Source organism: Pseudophryne corroboree, chromosome 10 (genome assembly GCF_028390025.1).
Source record: "Pseudophryne corroboree isolate aPseCor3 chromosome 10, aPseCor3.hap2, whole genome shotgun sequence".
Lineage (NCBI taxonomy): Eukaryota > Metazoa > Chordata > Amphibia > Anura > Myobatrachidae > Pseudophryne > Pseudophryne corroboree.
In genome coordinates this window covers 307,528,444-307,545,155 of record NC_086453.1, presented here as the reverse complement: position 1 = coordinate 307,545,155, position 16,712 = coordinate 307,528,444, and the positions used below count along the sequence as shown (strand labels likewise).

The following is a 16,712-nucleotide window of genomic DNA, read 5'->3' as shown; positions in this document are numbered from 1 at the left end:
TTTGCAGCAAGCTCATGAAAAGTTTTTGACAATATAAGACACTTGTGATAAAAAAATAACAACAAGCAGTCCAGCATCAGCTAGCTGCCTTCTCTCAACTAGATCCTAGCACGTGTAACCTCCACTGCTAACACCTACCACCTCAAGATCCTCAGTAATGATTAGAGGTAGTCTTGCATCCAATTTGTTTAGGCTAGGTGACTCATCTCCTATCCAGGATTCCTCAGAAAAATCCTTGAGCACTAGGCCTGCTGCTCTTGCTGTGCATGGATTCATCCTGGAGGGGACAAATAAGACTAGAATTTTTAAAATAAACCATTTGAATGTGAAACAATTCTCTGCAAGGATAAGCAAGTATGACAGCTCTCACCCAGTCGCACAGTGGATCACTGATACCATCACTGCTATGCTAGTATTAGATCTGCATCCAATATCTGCCATTAATGCAGTGGATTTTAAACAGTTAATTGAGGTCCTGTGTCCCCGGTACCAAATTCCATCTCGGTTCCATTTTACCTGTAAAGCCAATCCTTGGCTGTACCAGGACGTTAAAAAAAACAAATTATTGGCTTACCTGCTGTCCACTTAACTGCAAATATGTGGACAAACAGTATTGGTTAAACTATTGATTACATGACTGTGACAGTCCACTGGGTGGGTGGAACGCCTTTAGCAGCAGCAGTATGTAATAAACAAAGCCGGCTCATTCAGAAGCAGGCTACTCTGTGTATCACCAGCTTTACCACTGTCAATCTCTTAAAAAAAACTAAGGGATATCATAGAGAAATGTCTTACCCCACTTGAACTCTCTTCAGGATTGTCATTTCTGATAATGGCACAAATATTGTGAATGCATTACAGATGGATGAATTCCAACATGTCCCATGTTTGCTCACACAATCAACATGGACATTTTCAGCATCCAGCAACAGCATGCAAAAGACTGCAGTTGCTCCAAGAACAGTTTAATTAGCTCTGCCACAAACTGAAGCAAGAGGTAATACCAAGGTGGAATTCCACCGTTTATATGTTTCAGTGGATGAAGGAACAGCAAAAAGCCATTCAAAGCTACATAGCCAGCCATGACATTGGGAGAGAATGGGGAATGTTCCTTCCTGCAGTTCAGTGGAGAATGCTTTTCATGTTGAGCAAGGTGCTGAAACCCTTCAAAGAAGTCACCTGTGAAGTGAGTTCAGACATCTGCGAGCTTGAGTCAGATTGAAGGAGGAGATGAAATGTAGCGTTTATATGAATTATGTCAGACTTGTAGATCAAGTCCATTATTTAGTTCACCAAGATACAAGGGTTGCCAATATCCTGAAATCGGATCACTACATTTTGGTGACTGCTTGATTCTAGGTTTAAATCATATATTGTATCTTTCTTTCCAACTTACCCAGATCTTAAGAATTGCAAAGAGCTTCTGGTGAGCAAGTTGGCAGCGCAATTGGTACACATTATGACGACATCTCCTCCATCAGTTTCTCCAGCAGCTGCCAGTAAAATACTCAGCTTTCCCAAATGACCCAGTGGTGATGAAGAGGAGTCAACACAACATTTGACATCTGGTTGGGTCTAAAAGAATTGTCTAAAATTAGTGTAACTTTATTTGATTTGGTCACCATCCAAATGATGGTGGATAATTCTTTTCATGACACCATACAAATAAGCATGTCACAGAGTCCCTTTGACTGCTAAAAAGAAATAAAGGCAATTTGGAGGACCTTATACAAGCATTACTTCAGCTGCCCACCCTCCAGTGTGTACTCAGAAAGAGTTATCAGCACCACTATGAACCTTATCAATAATTGGCGTAGTAGGCTACTTCCTTAAAATGTGGAAAAGATGATGTTCATCAAAATGAACTACAAATTCCATGAGGAAGACCTTTACCGGCAATCACATCAAAGTGCAGTACTTATGTAATGGTGGATTCCATGGATTCCAGCGGGATGAATTGCTATTGTGTGAGAATGATGTACACACTGATGAGGATGAGGATGGTAGAGACAATGACATCTTGCCACTGCAGAGCTGTTAGCATAGCTGCTTTAAGCCTGTTGGTAGCACTTTAGCCACAAAAATTGCAGTCCCTTTTGCCGAAGTGCTTAGTTTGTTAAACTGTTCATGTCCTTTTTAATATCAAACATAAGGGTGGGTGAAAGTGTCCAAGGGCAATTTCATCTTGCACCACTTTTCTTTTCAAAATGGGCTGTAATTTAGGGAGGCATTAGGGAAGGTTTTTTTGCATAGATATTTTTATTAATTATACTGTATGTAGCGCTATTTTCATTATGGACTGCATTTTTGGGGTGCATTTTTGCTGCTAGACCTTACAGAGAAAAGTTCATTCACATCAGTTTCTTCCCTAGTGGACCATACAGTTGCAAATGCCTAACACAATCGATCAAATAATCTTTTTTGGTACTCCTTTTACTGTTGACATAATAAATATAAGTACAGTGACTCGCAGCTGTGATTTGTTAATTGCGAAAAAAGTAAAAAATAATTCCTCTTATAAATATGGATAACGAGGACTATATTGTTGCCTACCATAAACATTTAGTTAATCAATCTTTTTTAATTCTCCTTTTATTTTTGCCGCTAGGCCTCACCTTACTGTCGGTGCAGCCGTTTGCAGCTTGATCGGTGCAGCTATATATATATATATATTGTGACTATTATATTTTATATGCGGCAGGATGTAATGGGGAGCTAAACTCGCACATTTTGCAAACTCAACCAATGTAATAGGGTACGGGAGAAAACAATCTTGCATGTTTCCTGCAATCCCAAAACTCGCAGTGGCAAAACTTGCATCCAGATGTTTTGCCATTGAAAACATACAACTCTGGCTATGTAATAGGCTGCAAGTTTACAACTCACACCTACTGTAAAACATTACCAAAATCTTTCCAATAAATAGTCCAGCTTCTGGCTGGCGAGTTTGATGGAAGCATGCACAGATCAGTGAGATCCGTGAAAAGTTGGCAAAGAATTGGGAAACTTGTCTTGGTCGTCAAATAAAATTACCTCCAAAAAATGGCTACTGGTTTGCTCTGGCCTGGACCCCCTGACATGCCTGGGCATGGGTACTCTGTACCCGCCCCCCCTCTTGGCACCACTGTCAAAAAGGGGCGGGTTTGTCTAGCAACAACAACAAAATCGCACCCCATTACATCCCGGCGAATATGTCACATTCATTGGTTTGTAATTAATTGGTTTGATTTTGCTTCCTATTCAAATAGTGAGACCATATCTGACTTTTGTGTTGGCCTTGTAGTACTGATCCCATAATGTAAAAATCCATAAATCTAGTGATAATGTTTTATCTATATCTGAACATACTGCAGCTAGCTCAGCTCATGTGGTATAATTCCATCTGTTGCTTTATTGATCATAATCTTGTTAGACCAATAATGTCTAATGACAGGCCGTGGTTATTGCTCCACAACATGTTTCCTTCTTTGCAAAGAGAGATGGACAAAAACATATTTGGTAAATCTGCTTTTTATCCATTATATTCCCTTGTACATCTTTTAAAGCTCCAGTACAGTCAGTATAATTTTTTTTTTATATTTACATTTTTTAAAAATCATTTTGAGCTTTGACTTCTTTCATTTATCAGTTTTGTTTTCAGTTTTCAGTCTTTGATAACCCAACATTTCTTTTACATGTATTGATTATATGTATTAAGCAAAAAAAAACAAAAAAAAAAACAAGTACCTTTTTAAATAACAATTTACTATAGATATTCCTTTGTATTTCTGTTGATTTTACAATATGGTAGATCAATATTTGTTGAGCTGATTAGACTACTAGAACCATTCCCTGGCTTAGATTTATTGGACATGATGTGTGTGCAGGAGTTGATATTGCAGAGTTATGTAGGCACACACCAGCGGATGACTCACACTATGAATATCCCAGTTACTTAACCAGTGGTGTTGGTTTATTGATAGATAGCAAGGTACAGTCGTACTCACTGTTACACACTAGTTATCATCATTAATTTATTTATATATTACTAGTTATTTATAATGAGCACACATATTCCACATCGCTTTACAGAGAGAATATTTAGCCATTCACATAAGTCCCTGCCCCAGTTGAGATTACAATCTATATTCCCTACTGCATGTACACACACATTCACGCTAGGGTTAAATTTTGTTGGGAGCCAATCAGCCTGCCAGTATATTTTTGGATTGTGGGAGAAAATGAGAGTACCCGGAGAAGGGATGTAGTTAGGTGACCGGCGGTCAGGAGACTGCCGGTCACAATACCGACCCATGCATCCTGCAGGTATGATATCCCGACAGTTGGCATGGCTACTAGCAGAGACTACTCCCACTTGTCGGTGTCCACGACACCCATAGAGTGGGACTAGCACTTGTGGCAAGCGCAGTGAGTCCACAAGGGGCTTTGTTGCACTCACCTCCCACCTGCCGGCATTCTGCTGATGGGATCTTGTGGTCGGTATTCTGACTGCCGGGATTCTCAACGCTGGTACAGTGTACCCAACCCACAGAGAAAATCCACGCAAGCACAAGGAGCATATACAAACTCCACACAGTTAGGGCCATGGTGGTAATTGAACCCATGCTAACCATTACACCATCCGTACTGCCTGCAACGGAGTAGAACTTCAGCATGACTAGCCGGTGAGTGTATGTAGGTACTAGGTATCTGTGACACCTCTCTGGAGAGCAGGAAGACTTGAGTATGTTCAGTACAACAGATACTTGTATGTCTCAGGACTTCACTTATAGTAGATGGAGATTCTTATCTCTGTGGGTAATATAGAGTAATCCAGATGGATAAACAGTAACACAGATGGCGGTATACACGTGGTAACGTAGCTCAAGTGGCACTGATGGGTTAGGTCTAGGCATGGAATTTAAAAGCAAGCAGAAGTCAGGGGCTGGCAGCAATCAGAAGTAGTGTCCAGTGCACAAATAAGGGCAGGTAATAATTATTACCAAGTCTAGTAAACAAGCCAGAGTAAAGACGGACAGTGTTAAGAACATAGGGCCTGATTCTAAATGAAGTAACTGTGCATCTGGAATAAACCATGCTGCAATACAAGGGTACAAATAAATGTACAGTATTATTTTTGCATGCAGGGCAAATACTGACTACTTTTTCATGTAGCACACAAATACTAGACCACTTTATTTTACGCTGCAATTTGAATTTCAACTTGAACCCACCCCACCCAAATCTAATCTCTCAGCACATGTTACATCTGCCGCACATGCAGTGCAACATGGTTTTACCAAGGTGCACATTTGCTTGCTCTTACTAATGCTGGGCATACACTATACAATTATCCGCCAGATCTAGCTGGTTGGAATGAAAATCTGGTAATGGATGAGAGCAAATGACAATTGACCAAATTGTTCCCAAACACTGGAAAATGCACAAAAACTGTTATTTATACAAACAAGTTAAATCCTTTAAGTGGGGCTAGGGTGCAGGGAAGGGAGGTTAGGGTTAGGCACTTGGAAGGGGAGATTAGGGCTAGGCAACAATCAGGGAGGGTTAGGTTAAGGCAGAGGGGAAGGGAGGGTTAGTGATAGGCACCACCGGGCATGGTTAGGGTAAGGCACCCACAAGGGAGGGTTAGGGTCAGAGGGTTAGGGTTAGAGGCAGGGAGAGTTAGGGTACTTTTGGAGGGGCTGTCGGGATTCAGAAAGGTTTGCATACTACTCTAATGCACATGTGCAGAATGGGTCCTGCATTGTTGTTTGCAGTGCTCCCAAGCCATTTGGTGGAAGATTGAGGACAATCTACAAAATGGATGCATGTCACCTCTGAAAACACTGGACATTCTGCATAGCCTGATAGTTACTCAGATGGCCAATGTTTTAGTAGAATGAACCTCGGATGCAGCAGAGGACCACAGAGGCTTGCAGGAGACATATATTAAAACAAGATACCTCCTGCTTCAATTGCATATTTACACACAGCAGCTGCATATAAAGACAAAGCAGTAGTGCATACTGCATCCATCTCTAAATCAGGCCCATTATATGCAGAGAGGCAAAGAAAGGCAGTGTAGTAGCACACAACTGAGGAATAATGCTCTTGTGTAGGTTGTGTTCTTCATTAAAGTTGCAGAGATGAGAGCAATGACAAATGTGCTTAAGAACAACAGTGCCAGGTGGACCTGTATGTTTATATGTATGTCCTATCATCTGATGTGTGGCTACCCTCTTAGTGCAAGAATAAACCACTTAAACACTAACCTTAAATATAAACAACAAAACGGAGGCAAAATACAACTTTATTTATAATCAATTAACTATAAAGAGAGAAAAGAGGCTAGAAAAGTATGGTGGCAAAGAAAGATTGGCCCCATTAAGCAATATCAGCATCTGCAATATATTCACAGACACCTACAGTATACTGGAGCTGATAGAGTTAAACTCTGAATAATGTTTTGTTCAAATTTGTGCTGACATGCAGAAACAGGAATGTTCACACGTTCTTACCAAAGACTTCTATGTGCCTATGGTTTGCCATAGTGAAGCAATGGATCCATTGCAATGTTACTATCTGCACAGTCTCATGAACAATGAACAAAAGCTCTTTAATGTTTAATAATAATACAAATAATAATAATAATAATAATTTAGGCAATGCTGCCCCCTGCTGCTAATACAAGTAGAGCTCACAGTGTGTTCAGGATTCTGATAACACTCTTGTAAAAGTTAATGCATGCTCTGAATATGATATGCAATGAAGAAGCTATATTAACCCATGTATTCCTAATAAAGATAGAGTATTGTTTGAAACTTCATCATTGTTTGTGCCCACTTACTCTCCAGCCGCAATAAACTATTCTTTTGCAGATACCCTGGTTACTTGACAACTTGTCTGTGATAGAGACCATCCATCATCCTATCTCCGCCACTCAAAGTATCCACCTCCCAAACCAATGATGCAAAAATGTTCACCTGGACAGCTGGTGCCATTGACCTCAGTAGGGTAGAATCAACCTAAATCATGAATTGTTTGTGAGAACACCTCAATATTTAACAGGCAGAAAGTGGCTGCTAAATTTTATTCATGCCACAAAGAAAGCAGACACCAAACCAACCAAAAACAATGGGAGAAATCAGTGGGAAATTCTTCAACCAAAGAGACCCAGCTTAAAATCAAGACCAAACTACAGTAATCACCAAATTGGCCCTAAAACCCCACTCCCATATACCAGCGATAGGATAACAACAAGAAGTCCACCTACAGCACACCTACATAAAACTGTATACCTTGCAGTACCAGGAGCAGCCCTACACATACTAGTCCAAATTATTCAACAAGAACTGTTTCTGTGTATTCCTATACCTAAGTCTCTATGTGTATGTGTGACTGTTCTATAGCCTGCATTGGCAAGGACCCCCTTCTCAGGTTTTGCCATCACCCTGGAGATGCTAGTTTGGGGCAATAGGGTTTGTATCAAACCAAATGCACCATGCACCACACTGCACACTGAAGGAGAGTTTACATACATAATATAATAATGGAATAAAGTGTCTTAAACACGAGAGAATAGTGTCATGGCTTTGTTAATAAAAGCAAAAGTTGCATTTTTAATACTGTATAACATGCAAATAGTAATACAAATGCAAAATACAAATGAAATGAAATACAGCACAAACATGTTATCTCATGGGCTCATGGACACTTCTTTAAGAATGCAAAGGGAATATTTTTCCCTTTAACAGTTGTCCAAATTACAATATTAATTAAGTAATGCAAATATTGTGGTTAACATAGTAAAATGCTAAACATTTAAGCACTTTCAGCTGGTTGAGAGATGTAGTGTCTGTGGATATGTTCACCTCCAGTGCTGGATCTTAGTCACGGGGAATAGGTGGTCAGCAGAACCCCAAAGAACTATGTGATCTGAGCCAGGATCCGAGTCTTACTCGGGACTTCCCACCTTACTCGGATCCCAAAGCAAGGCCGAACGTCATCTTCCTGCTGTCGGATTCTCACATGTTTTGGATTCTATATATGTCCTGACTCCCCATGCTTTGTTGCCATTTTCACTCCAGTATTGGAGAGTGTACTGAATGGACGTTTCCGTCTCAGTACTGGGTGGAGTGCTTTGGTGTGCAGAGGGTGGGGGTGCCCTGTGTGTTGTATCTAAAAAGGGGTGCTATCTCTGTCTGCTGTATTTGAAAAAGGGGTGCTTTCTGTCTGCAGTATCTGAAAAAGGGGTGTTCTCTGTCTGTGGTATCTAAAAAAGGGGTGCTCTCTGCTGTATCAAAGAGGGCTGCTCTTTCTGTCAGCTGTATCTGAAAGAGAGGTGCTTTCTCTGTCAGCTGTATCAAAAAGGGCTGCTCTCTCTGTCAGCTGTATCTGAAAGAGAGGTGCTTTCTCTGTCAGCTGTATCTAAAAAGGGGGTGCTCTCTGTCTGGTGTATCTGGAAAAGGGGTGCTCTCTCTGCTGTGTCTGAAAAAGGGGTGCTCTCTGTCTGCTGCATCTGAAAAAGGAGTGCTTTCTCTGTCCCTGCCATTTTCACTCCAGACTTGGAGAGTGAGGGATACAGACCTCTGTCTCTCTCTGTGGGTGGTGGCGTCAGGTAAGGTTAGAGTGTGCTCTACAGGGGTGCTGTTCCTGTCACTGTGGTGTACCTGTGCTGCTAGGGGTTCTGTACTGGCTGTCACTGGTGTTTCATGTGCTATTAGGGGTGCTGCAGCTGTGCATGGATGTTGCTGTCCTGGATGTCACTCTGTTGTAAAGTGGGCAGGGGCACTGTCCACCTGTATGCTGTGATAATACAGGGGTGCTGTTGTAAAAACACAGGGGTGCTGTTGTTAAAATAAATGAACACTGGCCCTGTTTTGTATGCTGTAAAAATTCTGGGGTGCTGCTGTGAAAATAAATGTGCACTGGTCCTGTATGCTGTAAAAATACAGGGGTGCTTCTGTTAAAATAAAAAGTACACTGGTTCTGTATGCTGTAAAAATACAGGGGTGCTGTTTTTAAAATAAATGTACACTGGTCCTGTATGCTGTAAAAATACAGGGTTGCTGCTGTTAAAATAAAAGTACACTGGCCCTGTCTTTTATGCTGTAAAAATTCTGGGGTGCTACTGTGAAAATAAATGTATACTAGTCCTGTATGCTGCAAAAATACATGGGTGCGGCTGTTAAAAAAAAAGTACACTGATCCTGTATGCTGTAAAAATACAGGGGTGCTGCTGTTAAAATAAAAGTACACTGGTCCTGTAAGCTGTAAAAATACATGGGTGCTGCTGTTATAATAAATACACTGGACCTGTATGCTGTAAAAATAGATTAGTGCTGCTGTTAAAATAAAAGTACACTGGTCCTTTATGCTGTAAAATACAGGGGTGCTGCTGTTAAAATAAAAGTACACTGGTCCTGTATGCTGCAAAATACAGGGGTGTAGTGAAAATAAATGTACACTGGCCTTGTCTTGTAAGCTGTAAATTTACAGGGGTGTTGTGAAAATACAGTGCTGCTGGCACTATCCGTGGTTGCGATGTCTAAGCCTGACCTTCACAACACTGTAAGAGGAGGCTCCTACTACCATTTGCACGCCCTCGGCAAGTGCTGGGATGAGCATCGCCAGTCCAGTTGCTGATATTGAGATTATGGATGTCACTGTAGAAGTACACCAAGATGAGGAGGATATGTGTGTACCTAGCGCTTAGGAGGAAGTTGACGATGAGGATTCTGATGGTGATGTGGTTTGTTTGAATAAGGCACCAGTGGAGACAGTTGTTGGCCATGGGATGTAAAAGCCCATTGTCATGCCTGGGCAACATACCAAAAAAGCCACCTCTTCGGTGTCATCACAAATCCGGACAACAGGTGTCAAGCCATCTGTTGCCTTTGTCAATCCATAATAAGGTAAGGACGTTAACCACCTAGGAACATCCTCCCTTATATATCACCTGCAGCGCTTTAATCATAAGTCTTTGTCAAGTTCAGAAACTTTGGGTAATAGCATAAGCAGTCCACTGACACCTAAATGATGTGGTTTGTTTGTCTGAATATTATTTCTCTGTGAGGATGAGGATGTAAATACTGAAGGGAGGGGGGAATCTGAGGATGAGGATGACATCTTGCCACTGTAGAGCCAGTTTCTGCAAGGAGAGATTAATTGCTTCTTTTTTGGTGGGGCCCAAAACAAACCAATCATTTCAGCCACAGTCATGTGACAGACCCTGTCGCTGAAATGATTGGTTTATTAAAGTGTGCATGTCCTGTTTATACAACATAAGGGTGGGTGAGAGGGCCAAAGGACAATTCCATGTTGCACGTCTTTTCTTTGCCACATCAGTCCAGGTGTGCTGCCCTATATGGGGTGCTGCCCCTCTGCCCTATCAGTCCAAGGGAGCTGCCCCACTGCCTTTTAAGTCCAGGGGTGCTGTTGCCTGTCTGCTATGCTGTGTAATTCTCCAGGGGTGCTACCTATGCTGTATAAGTACAGGGGTGCTGGTGCATAATTCCAGGGGTGCTAATGTATATGATCCTATGTTTAAATTAAAACCTAGAGCAGATATGAACAGATTTGTGAAAATATATCCACAAAGATGAAAATGGAAATTGCTATTTTGACTAAGTGCTTTTATAATAAAGTAGGGAGAGACCACATTGTTGGGCAAAGTCAGTGTGACTCAGAAGAGACAGAATCATAATCCAGCGCAACTGCTAGAGAGTTAAAAGAGAGATTTTCTGCTGAAGCATTAGAGAGAGGTTCTTCTCAATTGTTTCATGTTAGGGACTCACTCAAATGAATGGCTCCAAATAGCCAACCTTAATTTTGATTTATTATTGATGTTCCACATTTTGGGATTATTTATTTAAAAGATGCGCATTTGTTGTACAGGTTGCTTTTCCTAAGGGCTGCGTAGGGTTATCGCAAGACCTCGTGGTGTTAGAAGAACAGAGTTTCAGTGATCTTGCGTTGCATCAGCTTTCCATTGCACTGCAGCACTAGATGGGTCAGGAGCTCCTGTGAGGCACAAACAGTTACTGAATGAGGCCCATTATGGAGTCTCAATTCCATCTTGCACATCTTTTTTTTTTCAGTATGTGCTTTTTGGGGCCTAGTTTTTAAAACTGCCATCCTGTCTGCCACTGCAGTGCCACTCCTAGATTGGCCAGGTGTTTGTGCTACCCACTTGTGTCGCTTAGCTTAGTCATCCAGCTACCTCGGTATTGTGAGGTGTTCAAAATAGACTGGAAATGAGTGGAAATTAATGTTATTGATAATAACACCATATGATCAAAATTACCCCCAAATTCTGTGATTTTAGCTGTTTTTATGTTTGTTTTTTAAAAATCCAGATCCAAAACCAAAACCCGAAAGGGTGGTTTTGGCAAAACCAATCCAGAACCAAAACACGAGCAGAGATCCAGATCTAAAACCAAAACACAAAACCCGAAAAGTGTCCACTGCACATCTCTAGATAAAAACTATATTGTGAGCTGTGAGGTGGTCAAAATATACTGGAAATGAGTGGAAATAATGTTATTGAGGTCAATAATACTGTAGGAACAAAAACAACCCCAATATCTGTGATTTTAGCTGTTTTTATTTATTTTTTTAACAAAAAAAATTAGAACCAAAATCAAAATCAAAATACACAAAGGCGGTTTTGGCAAAACCAATCCAAAACCAAAATGCAAAAACTAAAACCCGGAAATGGCCAGGCGCACATCTCTATTGCCTGCACATTTTACCGGCTGGCGTGTCCAGTACTCTGCTCACACTCAAGATTGCACACACATATTCCCAACATTATCAATACAATACAAAGTATTGTGTGACTATATACCAGAAAATATTATAGTAGAGACAATTAATGAAATGTTTGATGTAAATGCTAATTATTAAATTGCACAACATATAGGGTAGTTCATATAGGGTACATGCTAGTTTATATAGGGTAATCACCTTTATCGTTGTGGAAATGCCAGTAGGAAATTAAAAGGGCAGAAAAATTGTGACTACAATCGATAATTGACATAAGTTTCAATTTGTATTATGAGTATCATGGTAGAATAATGTCCTATTCAATTTATCTGTGGTCAGTTATTTGTGGTCAGTTTATCTCCATACTGCAGCTGTGTGCAGTACCATTCAGGAGGAAGCCATGGTGTAAAGTAGCTTTGAGTCAGTAATGAGGACTGAGCGTGAGACCGTGTTTACTGAATGATGGAATGTTTTTTTCCTTAGAGAGTCTGCATAAGCAAGCTGATGTATTTCCTTACATAGTAATCCAATTGGGATGGAGTCATGTGACCACACCTCGGGATCCCAGCGGTCACCATGCCGACGCCGGGATCCCAAGCAATGAAATTGCTGACAGACAGAATGCCGACCCACAGGGACTATTCCTGTCCACAACATCCTTAGAGTGGGAATAGAACCTGTGGCGAGCGCAGCCTGCTGCGTGGTGAGTGCAGCGATCCTGCAAGGGTCTTTGTTGCGCTCACCCACCCCACCGTCGGCATTCTGCTGCCGGGAACTGATTAAATCAGATTTATCTGATGCATACAGTGTATGCCCTTTGCTGGCCCAGCACCCTGAATTTGTAACCTCATAATATCATAATGATGGTCGTGGTTGCTGGGACAGGAAGGACCTGAATGCAGCTTCTCTAGACTGTAGGGGGGGAGGTAGAGGGGCACTAGGTCTTGTACACTGATCAACGGCACACATGGCTAAACACTAGTTGCAGCCTGGTGAAAAAGCAAAAGTAAAGTGTTATCTACCTTTGAAATTAGGTCATACTGGTGAATAAAATGTATGATGATGGTATATGATCTCTAATTATAAATTTGTCTATAAAAATCACTGCATAGCAAATACTGTGGACTGGTGCAGAGATGGTCAGAATTTCTGCTACCACATTTTTTGCAACTTGCAATGCATCTGCCCCCTATGTGTATGGTTGGTTTGCTACTGTTCCTCATCAGGGCACATTTTAAGTGGACACATGATTGAAATGCATAAGTCTCTTCTACACCTGCACTTGGTAACACTCCGTTCCAGAGCATGTGTGGTGAAAAGACATGCAAGACACGTTCTGCATCAGTTTCTGTATCTTCTGGTATATTTTGCTGCTAATAAAACACAGAACTTAACCAATTACCTGTGTACAACTTTATAAATGGTCACCAAGCCAGTCTCCTCGCATAAGACATAGTAGAAAGTATTTTTCTAAAGTACTGCAGAACATTCGTGTAAGTAGAACGCATAGTGTATAAACAATGACATCCTGAGTGTTTTCTAATATATGCTCCGGGGTAAACAAAACAAAAAGCAGACACTCACTGGCTCAGACTAGTTAATATTCTGTTCAGCTCATACAGTACAACAAAGGATCATCGGAGGAAGATGACGGTCAGGCTGCAATTGAACTGCACCGGCCTGATAGGGGTTCTTAATAATGCAAAAGCAATTTAACAAAACCTTAAAATATACACTTCCCTGCCAGCAAGCTCAGCAATGGGAGAGACTTGCATGTAAGAGGAAATTAAAATCTGCTCCGATAAACAGAAATGCACTTCCCAAGAGGACAGTAAATGTAGAGGTCAAGAGCTGATATAGACCTCATATTTACATTCCGCAATAAAGGGGATACCCTTGTTACATTTTGAAAAATAAAGGCATATGCTCAAGAACAGCGTCTTATAGCAAGTACTATAACAGAACATAGCAAAGTCATTAAACATAGTACTGGTCTATGTAATAGAGCAATGGCAAGATTTTAAAGTCATACCTTTCATCTCTAGTAATCATATTGAAAACATATTTGTATTATAAAAAATGGGGGGGGGAAAGTAACATAGACAGTGGGGTAGTACGTGTAAGGGAAGGAGATGCTTTGGGAGTGAGATAGCAAAGCTCAAACTAAATGGTAAACAACTTGCCGTTCCAGATAGGGGCCGTAACTAGGAATGTGCAAGCGGAACCGTGGTACAGAGATGATGATACTGCACTGGTTGCATTCTGCACCGCAGCCCTGGTAGTCACCGGCTGCTGACCTGAATGCTCCGCTCCATGCTAAGAGGTAAATTTACTAAGGATAATAGGCCTGATGTATCAACAGTTATTTGCATTAAAAAATAGATACATTTCACTTTTTAATACTTTTCGCATTTTTTAAGTATCATCGGAATGTATGTAAGTTTTTTTGATTTTATTTATCGTTTTTGTTTTTCATTAAATGATACTTTTCAGGGTTTTTTTTTACTTTTCCAACTTCTATTGAAAATGAATGGGAACCTTATGTATCATTGGATTATTGTGAAAATAGACTAACTTTCCATAACTTTTTTTTTCGCCAGCTTTTACTGGCGAGTTTAGCAATAGGCCATGATTGTTCTTGTAGTTCCAACACTAAATTTACTATTTTAACAAAAGTAATATGCTAAAAATATCTCCCTTTATCTAAATTATACTTATATATATTGAACTAATCTAAAAATGTACTAACATTTTCTATATGTTGTTTGCTTGAAATTTATATTATATACATATAAAACTTCTCATATATATATATATATATATATACTTTATATGTGTGTATATATATATATATATATATTTAGGAGAGAGATAGCAAAACTCAAACTAAATGGTAAACAACCTGCAGTTCCAAATATATATATATATAATATATATATTTTGTCCACGCAAGGCACAGTATGGCGACTTTACGTTATAAAATCATAGATCATGTGCCTAAAAATCTCAGGGGTGGTAACCGTTCTAAAAAACTCCTTCAGATTGAGGCCAAATGGATATTTGAGTTGGATACTCAATATCCGAAGGGCCTAAACGAGTCTTTAAATCTAAGATGTTTTTTATAGAAGATTTTAATATGTCTATTAATTTTATTAAGATGTATAATAATTATGTTGGCACAAGTGAATATGGCAGTTGTTTGTTACATTTATTCTGTGTTTCATTTCGTCCACCATGTTTTATACTAAGTTACAAGGTAATTGATTCTGTTACATTGCAACATTGAACACTTGATGTTTTACTAGAGGTGTTTATGGTTGCTATGGTTACTCTCCACAGCCCCAGCACGTTAGCCGGACGGACCGGAGCTGTGTCACTTCCGGGGTGTAGTGAATACAGGACCGGAAACCGGGCAGCGTGACAGGGAGCAGCAGGGAGGACTCTGTTACACACCAGGTATTTAAGCACTTTATGTAATGTTAGCATTTATCCTGACGAAGGGGCTGCGACCCCGATACGTAGATCGATTATGCTACAATAAAAGCACCGTTTTCTTCACTTTAACCAAGTCTCCCAGTGCCGCTTTCATGGAGGATTTATGTACGGGAGTATGCACTCTCGTCTAAGAGGGCACGGGAGCAGCTGTATCTGACGGAGGGAACACACAGGAGTGCCGGGTAAAGTGGTGTTGTATATATATATATATATATATACACACGCACACACGTATCTGTCTATATATATATATATATAAATATATATATATATATATATATATGTGTGTGTGTGTGTGTGTGTGTGTGTGTGTGTATATATATATATATATATATATATATATATATGTGTGTGTGTGGTTTGTTTTTGTGACTCTTAATAATTCTGTTGGAAGTAAACAGCTCACACTACTAAAGAAGGAAAATAAAAATACTAGGCGCTGACTCTTCATGGGATACCCTGTATATAAATTGCACTCTTTTGGGTATACTGCAGCTTCATAAAGGAGACCACTGATTCTCCAATAAATCCAAATAGACAAACAACAAATAATGAAGCGCTGTACAACCAGAATCAATTATATTGATTATTTAATCCCACAATACAAAAAAACATACAAATACACATATACACACACAGCCGGTTTTAAAACATATAATACACAATATAAGATATTAAAAACACCATGGAACAATTGGTAATTAATTAATAATCATCCATGATCAAAGGATCTGTAATAAATACCATGAGAAAATTCTCAATCACAAGAGAGGTTTGAAGCAAATAATTAGTAATTAGTAAATCACTGGTGCAGTTAGTAGGCAGTCAATATAAAGACTCATTAGTAGCCACTTACTTAAGATATTACTCCTGAGGAAGCCGCTGAATATAAAGGCAGGGAAACGTGTTGAGAACCTACATACACGGTTCCGGGATCCTATTACACGCTCTGTGGGACATTTCTGCAAACGGACCTGTGGTGCGGTGGGACCCCAATGAGGAATTTTTCCAAGTGTGATTTACAGCTGCATGGGGAAATCCTTGTACAGTAAGCCAACCTATAAGGACCATTGTCTGTGACAGAGTTGATGTGTGGTTAAGTTATGCCCTAAGCCTGAGGTGTACATGTATAGTTGTGCCTGCATGCTCTATTGTAACAGTCTAACTGGATCTGATTGACTGTGCTGACCTTGTGTTTACCATATTAACAACAGATCAATACTGTGGACATTGCTGGCAAACTAACCAACTCATTTGTGGTCATGCATGTGACAAATGTTTATATTAACATCTTTGGACACCGATCTGATTAAGGATATAAAGTCACAGGTTGTTTAAGCCAATTGCTGGATCATCTACATTGGGACTGTCTCTGAGAGAGGTGACACACGGATGTCTATAAAGATAAAAGTGGCTACTAATGAGCCTTTATATTGACTGCCTACTAACTAACTGCACCAGTGATTTACTAA

General features: G+C 40.1%; 1 long non-coding RNA gene across 1 annotated transcript in view; it reads left to right on the top strand.

Moving 5' to 3' along the window:
* The window catches only part of LOC134965568 (uncharacterized), a 78,836-nt gene extending 63,419 nt beyond the window's left edge, over nucleotides 1-15,417 (top strand). Inside the window, exons 3-4 of the long non-coding RNA XR_010188440.1 lie at nucleotides 13,937-14,068; nucleotides 15,085-15,417. This is a non-coding gene — a long non-coding RNA (uncharacterized LOC134965568). The remainder of the gene's footprint in view (nucleotides 1-13,936; nucleotides 14,069-15,084) is intronic.
* Nucleotides 15,418-16,712: the final 1,295 nt, after the last annotated feature.